This window comes from Argiope bruennichi, chromosome 1, assembly GCF_947563725.1.
Source record: "Argiope bruennichi chromosome 1, qqArgBrue1.1, whole genome shotgun sequence".
Lineage (NCBI taxonomy): Eukaryota > Metazoa > Arthropoda > Arachnida > Araneae > Araneidae > Argiope > Argiope bruennichi.
The window spans coordinates 110,353,214-110,365,966 of NC_079151.1; positions in this window are offsets into that span (position 1 = coordinate 110,353,214).

Below are 12,753 nucleotides of genomic sequence, written 5' to 3' on the forward strand. Positions count from 1 at the left end.
CGCTGAAGGGCTATCGCGATTTTTTTAATTTTTATTTTGCGGTTGGGCGTAGTTACTTTTTTGCGCTGATAAGAATGCTTGGAAGCGGTGATTAAAAGACACACGTGATGCATCCATAAATATCGATTTTTGGATTTATCGCTTTGGAAAATATGATGTTCTTCATCTCTCTTTGCGAAATAATTTAACTCTTTCTTTTTCTTTTCCATCCTTCAACTTCATTTAAAATACACCATGAAACAAATTTCAGAGCTGTCAGATATTTACACTAGTTTAGTATCTTGAAAGCCAGTATTCTTAGATTTCAAAAGAAGATTAGTCAAATAGTCAAAGATTGAAAAGCTGATTTTTGAGTTAATCAATTCGCCAGTAGCAAAATGTCAATAGAATCTTTTTCAAATAGAAATCTATCTTATCTCATTAATACACTAGTAATAGCTTCAAAAACAATTTTCTGTAGTTTTAAAATTAGAATGTTTTTCAGTGAAAAGTGTAAAAGAAATTATCAATTGCATTTACACATTTCTCTAGTTTTTTTTTTTCAGCTTTTGCTACACGTGTTTTTGAATATAGAGAAATAACAGAAAGAAGATAGAACACTTCAAAGAATGGTTATTATCAGAATTCTTCAAACTAGTATAGCCACATTAAAAAAATATGAAACCATAAATGAGAGTAATTACAATTATATGAATTTATATAAGTCTCTCAGAAGGAATGCTGTCTCTTCCTCACAATTATTTTCTTTTCAATAATGTTTAAAGTTTTATGATAATGTAAATATTTGATTTTAAATAGTATCAAATTGATAAGAAACTATTAGTGTCCCCTCATTTACTGTTAATTTATTTTTTACATACATTTTTTATAAATTAACTATTAAATTTTTCAAATAGAGTGCTCAAAATTACATTCGCAAATTCAATAAAATATAAAATGAAATAAAATATAATTTTTCTTGAATTTTATGTTTATATCTTATTAACCGCTTTTGGTGACCAGCTGGTGTACTGAAAGTGATGGTCATTAAAAATTTTAGTTGAATATTTTCTGTAAGGTCTTCGTAATGACTTTTTCGGCAAATTATTATTAAACTTCAAAATGTTGAAACCATATGCTACTTTAGAAACCTTACACTTTTTATACATGTTCATTTACAATTTCTATGTATGGTTCTATAGATGTTAATTTACTATAAATCTTTCTGATTCTCGAAAATAAAGATTTATTTTGAAACTAAAGATAATTCTGATAGTACAAAAGAAATTATTAAAAGACTGTGTTTTTAAAAGCAAAAGTAGGGAAGTAGGATCTGTCCACATTGAAACCTTATGATATATTTATAATTTATGGAGATATGCATATATTTATAATTATCCCTGCAGAATATATTTATAACTATGCAATATCTCAGATAATTATTCAATAAAATTTTCTCTGATTCAACAAAATGTTTGATTTACTAAAATAAAAATAAAAACGATTTACAAATAAAAAGAAAGATAATATATTTAATACACCTTATTAATAGCAGGAAAATGCAAAAATCTTTAAAAATGAACGCATTTGAAAAACATTTTATACATTGCGTAATAGTGATATTAAAATTTAGTTGAAAGTACATCAAATTTTTAAAAAGTATATTAAAAGAAAATTTGAAATAAAAACCTACACATTATGGAAAGTTAAGCAATATTTTCTCTTTCAAAAATAGAAAATGTTTCACGGTATAATATTCATAACTACAACGAAATCAACTTGTTACTGAATAGAATTAATATACCTAAAAATTATGAAAAGAGATTTCAAGGGTAATTAAATTGGACAATAAAAATGATCATCTTTTAAATTTTAAGTCGATGTAAAATTCACTCTTATACTGTAAAAATTTTAAGAGCTATGGGAAAAAACAACAAAACATTAGTTAATTTTAAATTAATAATTTTAATTAAAATTCTGTAAATTTCCTTCTGCAGTGCACGATTTCATCTTTCAGGATATATCTGTGCCAAATATGGCAATCCTAATTCTAATCATCGTTTCTGTGAAGCGCTAACACACTCTCACAGTCACCTATACTAACAATAAATATGGAAGTGCATGTGCGTGTTTATCCGTGTGCGTGCGTAAACTTTAGACGGTTCGAATGTGCACCTGGGGATTTTTTTGAATAATTAAAATTGCTTAATTAATTAAGCAATTTTTTTTTTCATTTTTTCATTATAACTTCCAAAAATAATACAACATAAAAATTATTTTTACCTCATCATAAATATCAAAAACTTTTCTTAGCAATGATAGTCATTTGTGTACTGTATTAAACTGTTTACTTTTAATTCTTAAAATATTTTTAATAAAATTTAAACAATGTATTTTATCGCTGAATTTAAACTCAAATAATTTTCATCATTGTTATTAACATTTCAACTTTTTTTTTCCTACTATTTACGATCAGGTAAATTTAGCATATTTTCCCACGATGAACGCTTGTTTTTAATGCATTTTTTGAAGGTTTGTCTTGCCTTTAATTAAAATATAACTTCGAAATCACTCGTATTTTTGAAACTCGTTTAAAAAAAGTCCTCTTTTTTTAATACTATTGCTCTTTTCAGGAATATAATTAGATGCATAAATATATTAGTAGAAAATTAGCAAAATGCATAGCATTGAACAAAATAGTTTAAAAGTTTTGAAATATTGACAGCTAAGCAACTATCAGAATCTAGTGATTGAAAATATATTATTCAAGAAATCCTTAGTTTCAAGTTACTAAAAATATTCAATTACAATTCTTAATAAGTGTATATATATCCTGCCGAACAAACTCAGATTGAAGGTGGCTAGATTGAATGTTATACCGATTTATCTGATAATTATTTATTTTTCTTTAACTCTTTCATATCCGCTCTTGAGAAGTCTGTTTATACAAATACAAATAGTCCAAAACATGTGATGGATTTTACATACGCACGATTAGCAAGGCATAAAATAAAACATTAACATTTAAAAATGATATTATGTCGAATAATGATTTTTTTATACATTAGGAGATATTATAAGTAAATGTTGTTGTCTTTCAATTCTAAATAACAAAGTTAAATACCGGCTATGCAAAATATTTGAATCTGTTTAATTGGTACTCAAATGCACTTAGGAAAATATTTTATTGCACTTTGGAAAATATATTAAATCACGCACTTTATTAGCACTAATATTCTAACAGTATCTGTGAATATTGATTTTGATTACCTTATTTGTATTAAATATGCTTTTGTTTTATTTAAGATCATCCAATAACTGTGTTTTTATATTTTTTACTTATATTAAATGTGTAGACGATGGAGACACTCATATGTACTACCAAAATAGAAACTAGTGCAGCTGTTACACAGAGATTCTAATTGCACTTTTGTGCATCTATTGAGAAAGGCCATAAAAAGGTAAGAATAATATCTCTATAATACATGCCCTAACAGGTAAGAAATGGATAAGCTATTTTGTAATAAAAGGGACGATATATAGAGTAAGATTGAAATGCAACACATTACAGACTTCTTGAAAGAATAGTTTGGATTCGTACTTTATTAAAAGCTGAATGAATGTTTTGGGTAAATAAAAATTGATGCAGATAGAGAAGCGTAGTCCAAATAGTCCAAAGGAAATAATATTTCAAAAATTACAAAACATTGAAATAAGGGGTGCTATTGATTAACATTTTGATACCAGTAAATGCCTTTTAAATATTTATTACATCATATTTGGATTGTTCTGTTAAAGATAAAACATGTTCTTCTTTAAAACCGAAGCAATTCTGATTTACAAACAAAAAAAGAACATAACTAACAAACAACCCATTTATAAGCCTTACATAAAGTCTTATAATTACCTTCTCGTGTAAGTTTCTAAACTGGATAAGATTATAATTTGACTCGAAGAGAGTGTTATAAAAATTGAGACAAATTACACCTGCAAAACTTGTCTCTAATTTATTCGTTTCATGTTTCCTTATAGGAAGTAATACTGAAGTAATTGACGATCATTATTAAATCATCAATAATTTCTGAGATAGTTTTGGTTGATTAAAAGCGGCAGATAGTCCATTCTACATAAAAGTAGAAAGAATGAATGTGAAAATGCTATTTATTTGCAGCAATCAATACTTATAATGTTCTTGAACTTTAAATTATCTCTCTAGAATCTAAGTTTGCAAACATTTATTGACTATATGGTATAATCCTAAAAAGTGCCACATTTTCTATTTTTCAAACTTAAATGCAATAACAAAAGACAAATAGACAACAAAAATACATGGATTATATAAATTTGTGTATTCTGTATTCCAGAGATAATCACGATAACATATTTGTTATATTTGATACAACAAATGTAATCCTTTATAATTTTAATTCCCATGGGAAGAAAACTATTAAAATATAGGTGGTAAAAATTACAATAAAACTATTATAATCTTAATATAAATAAAATATAAATCTTATTCACAAAATAAGGAAAATTAAAAGTGGAATTTCTCATTTTTTACATAAGGCAGTTGTGAGTTTTCCTATTCAATTACTGCAGATAAATTCAATTTTCTAAATATAACATAATAAAACTTTATATATAATTTAAAAGTTATACATAGTAAAAAGGAATTTTAGTAATTAATTTAGAACATAATTTAGAAAACCTAATTTTATAAAAAATATTTGCTTCCTCTCAGTTCGAAAAACTTCAATAAAATTTAGGTATTTTATTCTAGTGTAAATTATAAGAAGCTGAAATTTAATAACCTTAATGGTTTATATTAAAAATCTATTTTTTGATGTTTCTAAATTTCAAACTAAAAACGAAACCACGTGAAAGCAAAAATTTTCATATTTTATTCATGCGTATTTCAGTGTATGGAATTTCTTTTTTAACTTTTCCAAAACTCTTAAATTATAGTGAAGAAATTGGAAGATGCAAATTGAAATGAATAAATATCTTACATGCACTATTTATCTGAAGAATTTCCCACTGTAAAAGATAACGGTTTTTAATTTCTAAAGAAGATTTCAAAGCTGACTTCAAAAGAAACATTCATTTAATGAAATTTCGGAAATCAATTTTGAAATCACACTTACATAAAACGCAGCTTCGTTTATTTTAATTTATGTTTTTTAAGGTACATGTGTCCTTTGATCTCAGACAAATCTAATTATATTATTCCTACAGTTTATACTGTGCATCTTTTTAATATTATATGTCGTTTTGCTAAGTCTCTCTCTGTCTATCAATATATATATATATATATATATATATATATATAACTACTTACAGCACTTACAGCAAGGGTTATTGCCAACCTGCTTACGTTTCTAAATTACTCAAAAATTTTACTTTAGAAATTTATTTCTAATCAATTTTTTTTCTTAATTTCCCAATTTAATTTATTTTAATAATTTCATTGGAATTATACTTAGAAAAAAATAAACATAATTTGTTTTCTTCGCTGATACTAAAATATCTCACGATAAATTCTTTTATTCAGAAAAAACAATAATAAAATAATAGTTTTCTAAATAACACAAATTTTTATGCATATTACGATTTTTAGATGATCCTTATATAATTAAAGACAAGATAACTATCTATAAATACAACATTTATTGTGAGAGCATTTGACGAAATTTCATTTTTATAAAAGGCAACACTCCAGAATTCTGTTTTTAATTTTCTGCATTATTAAAAATGCTCACAAACAATACGAAAATATAAAATGATGAGGAAATCAATGATCTTCATGTTATGCCTTATTTAAATAAATAAATAAAATACTTCTAACAAAAAAATTGTTAATAGGAATAGTCTAAAATAAGGACAATCACAAAGGAACACTATATCAAGTTTATTAGCTTTAAGCAACTCGTAACATGCAGGCGATGAACTCATTCCACTGCTTGTGGAACTCAGAATTTATACCATTATAGAATAATCTAGAATTATAAAGAAGTTTATAGAGAATTCTAGAAGATTAAAAAATTCAAATTAAAGTTCAACCTTTAAGTTAATGCTACTTTGGTGGGATTCGAACCCTTGACCTTGCGCGGTTCAACTTACTTTACTTCTGAGCCACGCTGACTATGTGGAGTCGTTCCTTTTGTGACATTACCCCCTTTTTAAAAGAACAGCGACTCGCTGGGCAAAAAATCAAACTGTGTTAAGAGCTTTCATTCTTGCGCAATATGGGTCCAATATGTATGTTTTCTTTCTCACTAATAGCCTCTTCTTGTTTTTGTTCACCCTTACTTAGGATTTGCTCGTCTGTATAATAATAGAACTTCATGAGCAAAACATGCAATATTTCTTTTTGCTTTTTTCTTTGAGAGGAAGGATCAGTCTTGAACTTCGTACGTCATATCTGATGATTGGCAAAACACTTGATATGGACCAAAATACTTCCTCAAAAGTTTTTCGGAGCGACTGACTTTTCGGACAGGGGTATAAATCCACACGAAATCTCAAGGGGCATAGAATACCATTCGATGTTTAGAGTCATAGCGGCGGCGATCTTTGTCTTGAGATTCCAGAATCCGCAGTCTGACCAATTGTCTTCTGTATTCTTTGAATACATGATATACAACAGGAATGTATCAAAAATTAGTACACTTTTCATAATTTAATAATTTCGAATGCAAATTAAAAAAAGTTTTCAAAATTTGCCGATTTTAATGCAAAACATTTTTTAATGCATTATAAAATGAATAAAAAGGATTTCAATAATTAATCAGCATTATAACATAAAAATGTATTGCAATATCCCATGAGACAGAGCTCATTTTCTCATGTAAACATTTAACGGAATGTGAAAAAAAATCATCCTTGTCCTGATTATGCATAATTAGTGACATTTCCCTAACTAATAAACAAGCTTCTCATAATCCCCGGAGCGACAGAGAAGAAAAAAAATGTCTAATCAGTTCGCGAAAATATATCATTGACGCTTGAGCAACGAATTCTGAAAGTAAATTAAGTAGAATGGCCCGAAAAAATGACCGGACGGAAACCGCCACGCCAAAGGGCTTGCTTCTCTTTACTCTCTAATTAAGCAAAATTTCTTGACTAATGAGAAATTAATCTTGGGTACAGCAAGAGAGTTTAAGAATACTTTGGCAATAAAAGCAAGCTGTAATGTTTGCCCTTGAGTTAATTAACAATTCCTAAATCGTAAATGAACATAGAGTAACTTACCTCAAATTTTCACTCTAGCTATGTAAAGCAATTAATGCATTTTTTATTTATTTTACATAATGGCAAAAAATATAAAAGATATTTTGAATAAGAATAAGCAACAAATAATAAATAAATCACTTTTATAATGAAGATTTTTAGAGTGGATTCGACTTGATTTTAGTATTTAATGGCATAACAATCCTACTGATTATACTGCGCTACACATGTGGTAATAGGAAAAGTAATAACTTTATAAATTTACAGTACAAAATTTATATTTATGTCAAACTGATTCTGAAAACATTTAGGGATGAAGATCAAAGGATTTTATCTTTAAAATATTTTAATTAACATTTATGGAACACACATTGGGCATTCAGGAGGATCCAAAACAATAAAAATAAAGAAGAAACAATTTTAAGAACCAGGCAGCCTTTTACAAAAATGTTTAGGCAGCCTTTTACTACATTATTTTAAAATAAAATAATGTAGCCTCACGTGCATCAATATTTGGTCTCCATTTACAAATTTTCAACTGGAGAATGTTGAGAGAGAAAAAAAAAAAAGAGTCTGGGATGCCATCATAAAGATCATCATAATTGTGTACCACATATATGCACGAAAAATATTGAAATAAAATTCGAATATTATGTAATATTATAGTTTATCATCATGTTATAGTTAGTTATTTTCAGTTGTTTTCAAATTGTACGAATACTGATGAATGTGAAGATGGGAATATGAAAATACAATGCCAACAAAAAATGCAAGAATCAGTTGAAAACACCCATTTATCAAACTAATAAAAGAAAGCAAAAATATATTTTAGAAAAGAAAAAAAATAATAATTAATTTTTAGCAAATCAAAAAAAGCACTTTTACAAATTTGTTGTCAACTAACAACATCACTTGTATTTACTCGTTGGTAAATACAAGCATTATACTACATGTGACAATGGTAAGCAAACTACATCAAATGTGTGTATGATGTCACATGCAAATTTCGCTTACTTGCAGAGGCTTTCTGTATATTTAAGTAGCGTTGGTTAAATGGCACAAAGGCACACCAGCTGAGGCAAGAGATGTCCGTCCAGTACAAACTAAGGGAATTGTTATAAACGATGTTATTCTACTCTGTATCTCACTTCCACCACTGAAATGGGACCAGTGTTAAATGACTTGGGAAGTTTATAGCTCCTTATTCCATAGAATAAATATTCGGCCGTGTAACTGCAACCGTAACATCACGAAATGACGCAGAAGGTGATGTTTCAGCGGTCAGTGCTAGAATTTATTCCCTACGAATTGCAGGGTAACGTTGATAATGAACAACTCACTGTCAGCAGTTTGCTGTGTCTTTAATTTCTAGTTCTGAAAGGGATAATTTGGAAAATTGATGACTGGAGCGTTTTGATCGAGCTATTGTATATTATACTATAGATATTGGGATATTGTATGGTATTCAAAATATAAGGTAAATACAAAGCAAAAGGCAATTAAATAGGAGTTTTCTAACACAAACATATAAGAAAGCTTAAAATAATTGCTCATAAATATTGATTATAATCTCCCTATATTGAAATAACTTTTCAAAACTTGATATATTCAATTAGCAGGCTAAAGGATAAAATTTTAAAAACTATTTTATTTATAAAATACTGAAAACTATTTTATATTAACTTTGATCTGTCGAATGTACGTTTTCATAGCTGTTATGGGTGCACAGCTTATGATCTTTGGGCCATATATATATATATATATATATATATATATATATATATATATATATATATATATATATATATATATATATATATATATATATATATATATATATATATATATATATATATATATACTTATAATAAAGCTCAATGTGTGTGTGTGTGTTGGCGCTCTACAGGCCAGGTCATTTGACATACAGCTATCAAATTTGGTACATGTATACCTTAGAGGTCGGAAATGTGCACCTGGGGTCCCTTTTTTGAAATTTTAATTATTAATTAAAAACTAACTTTCCCGCCAAAAAAATCTTCCATTTTCCCCACCGCCAACTTTTTCGCCAAAAAAAATCTTCTATTTTCCCCACCGCCAAATGAGTAAGGCTTTAGTTTGTTTTTTTCTCCCAACAGTAATGAGTCTAGGGTTAACATTTTTCGGCGAATTATTTCAAACGATTCTGTTTATTTTCTTAATGTTTTATGCATTTAAAATGAAACATTGTTAATTAATCCATGTTTCAGATTCATTCTGAAGTACTTTTGAATTAAAATAACACAGAATAAAGGAAATTAAAAATGTCTAATCTGCATAGCGTTACCCCAACTGGCGTAGAAAAATTCACGCATTTGAGTTACCGTAAGTGGCGAAGAAAATTCACGCATGCGCATTCTGATTGTTGCCATGACAACCGTTATCAACGGATGATTTAAATTATTTTTAGGTTAGTTGCATGCTTTTGTAAGTAATTTGTATTTATGTTAGTTATATATTTTTTAAATATGCTTATAGTTTTAAGTACATCGTTTTTTAAGTAGTTTTTTTTAACCTGTTTTCAATGATTCAAATTATTTTTAGGTTAGTTGCATTGCTTTTGTAATTAAATTGTATTTATGTCAGCTATATATTTTTTTGTATATGCTTATAGTTTTAAGTACATCGTTTTTTAAGTAGTTTTTTTAAATCTGTTTTCGACCGATTATTTTAAACGATTCATTTTATTTTCTTAGTGTTTGATGCATTTAAAATTAAACATTGTTAATGAATAGATCTGTTCATGATGAATCTGAGAAAATTTTGTTAACAAATTCTTGAGATATTACATAAATTAAGAAGGATATTCTTTAGTGCCCATAAAGTTTAAACGCTCAGTGACTCTATTATCAGTAATCATATTATTAAAAAAATGCTTTGTTTCAGTAAAAAATATTATTATATTAACTGCAGATTAATCATTTACACTTTAATTTAAAGCATAAATTCTGCGAGGGGTAACTGAAAATTAGAGAGATACATATCACGTTATGACTGAAGGCCTTTATAATATTATGAGTGAATTATATGACTATCAAAATTTGAAGTTTTAAAATATTTTGCTGAAGAATCTATTAAAGTTGGAATTGCGTAAAATATTTAATGGTACGACCGGACTTTAACCCCCTGCTTGTCGCAATTTTTAAAAATCGCCAACAACGGCCTTGTGAAATTTTCAAAAGCAAAGGAGCAGATGTTCAATTATAGTACATAATAAAGATTGCGAAGAAGGGGGTTAAATTTCGGTTCAAGCTATTTAATTATTAAAATTTAAACGAACATTAAGATTGGCGAACCGGCTGGTCGCCAAAGGCGGCTAGTATATACATATATGTGTGTGGCATAAGAATATATATTAGTTCTAATCAAAGCAAAAGCAATGAAAATCGTCTTAAAATCCAAATAATTTTCTATTTAATTGATTTCAGGTGTTGAATTCTGTGTTTTGCCGTGCATTTACACTAATTTTCCGAATGCATTTGCCTTAAAATGCTGTAAATTTTAAATAGTTGTAAAGTCCAGAAAATATCCTTCCTAAAAGCATAATTTAAAGTTTTTGCGAATTTTTTTTTTATTTTTAAGGATTTTATAAAATTATACGAATATATATATATATATATATATATATATATATATATATATATATATATATATATCGAATATCGGCAAACTATTTATTCCTCGTTATTATTGATGTCGCAAACAATGAAATTATGCTTTCAAAATGATTATTGTCTCAAGATACAACACATTGTATTTTGATATTTAAATTCATTAATTTTCGCTTTTTATGTTTAGTCTTGTAGTACAGTATTTTGACAGTATTTTATTCATTTAAAAATAATTTTAATTCTTTTTTAAATTCAGAACTAATATACCACTAACTCTGTGTTATTAACCCAATGTTATTTCTTTCTGTGCTTCCACTTATAAGGGATTTTCAAATTTTTAATCATAAGCTTAAACGAAACAACGAAAGACTGTAAGACGTAGCATTCTGGGTGTTTGTGGGTGTTTGCAAATCGAACAGATGCTGAAAGGTATAGACTTTTCGAAAGAGGTAAACGAATCTCCGAAATATTCCTAAACGGAATTTAACTCAAAACCAGCGACAAACTTCCCAAATAAGAATAAAAAGTTCGTTGCAGAATTTTTTTTTTTTTTTTTTTTTTTTGCCGCTGAACAATGTGAATGGTTTTACATAGGATTGATTTTGAATTTTATAAAATTCGTAAAACCATTTCATGAAACAAAATAATGATAAGTATTCATGGAAAAAAATGCTCAAAACAGAAATCATATCAAGATATTGAAATCCGTAATGAGAAAGTAAATCATGAAATAAAGAAGTGGAATATTATTTCGATACAAAAAAATATGGATTGAAATAGCATAAAGCCTTTAAAGGTCAAATATAGTTAATGAAGTTGAAAGATTCTTAAAAATCAACAAAATATTTTTTCTTTTTGAATCGATTGACAACACTAACATTAACGTTCTTCTAGTGTTATAGAATAAAAAAAATCTAATAAAAGACAAAAATTAATTAAATGCATCACAAAAAAATGGATATTCTTGCAATTATTTGAAACCTACGCTTTCAATTTTTTTTATTAACGTGGGAGATTTTCTCCAAAGTTTAAAAATTAATCATTTTTCTTTTTCACTTTTTTGTATACGAAGAATACAAAAAGGAAGTATTACAATCGTCGTAACATTTCGTATTTGACTAATCCCTATCTCTAAAAAAAATGCATTTCATGGACTTGTCTGCCTATCTGTGGTAAAATAAAAAAAAATATGAAATTCAGTGTATGCTCTCTATGTCGAATTTAGAGATTTTGAACGAAATCTATCTATCTATCAAATTTTGAATGATATTCATTCACAGGAAATTTAGAGATCTATCCAAATGCATTGAATGCGATTGTTATGAAGCTTAAAATGTTAGATAATTAAAATTTGGTTCTCAATTCTGACCAGTACAGTCGCGTGCATGCAAGTGAAAAATCTCGAAGTGTAACGGTTTATGTATGCCAATGAAATTTGGTGTGCGGTCATGCTATTAAAACTGTAATTTTATTTCAATTGGTTGAAAAAAGTGCATCCGAAAACTATAACGGTTTTCATAAACTATACTAAGACTCTAAATTAAAAATCTGAGCACTCGCGGGTTCACAATTTTGTTCAAGTTCCAGAATTTTTATGTGACGGGTAAAGGGATAAGAACTTTATTAGGAAGAGTGAATGAAGTTTCAGAAATGGTGGATTTTTTTTCTTTTCTATCTTTTAATCACATATCCAGAACATTACATTATAAATAATGCAAAGAATTTTATTCTTTGAGCTGCTAGAAACTAGAGTAATCTTAAATTGTTTCATTAAAGGCCTGCCCGAAAAAATGAAAAATATTTTTTGGGATACTGAATAAGATTAACTCAAATATTCCAAAAAATGATTGTCACAAAAATCATCTTTTCTTGATATATATACTTCAAATAGTTTTAG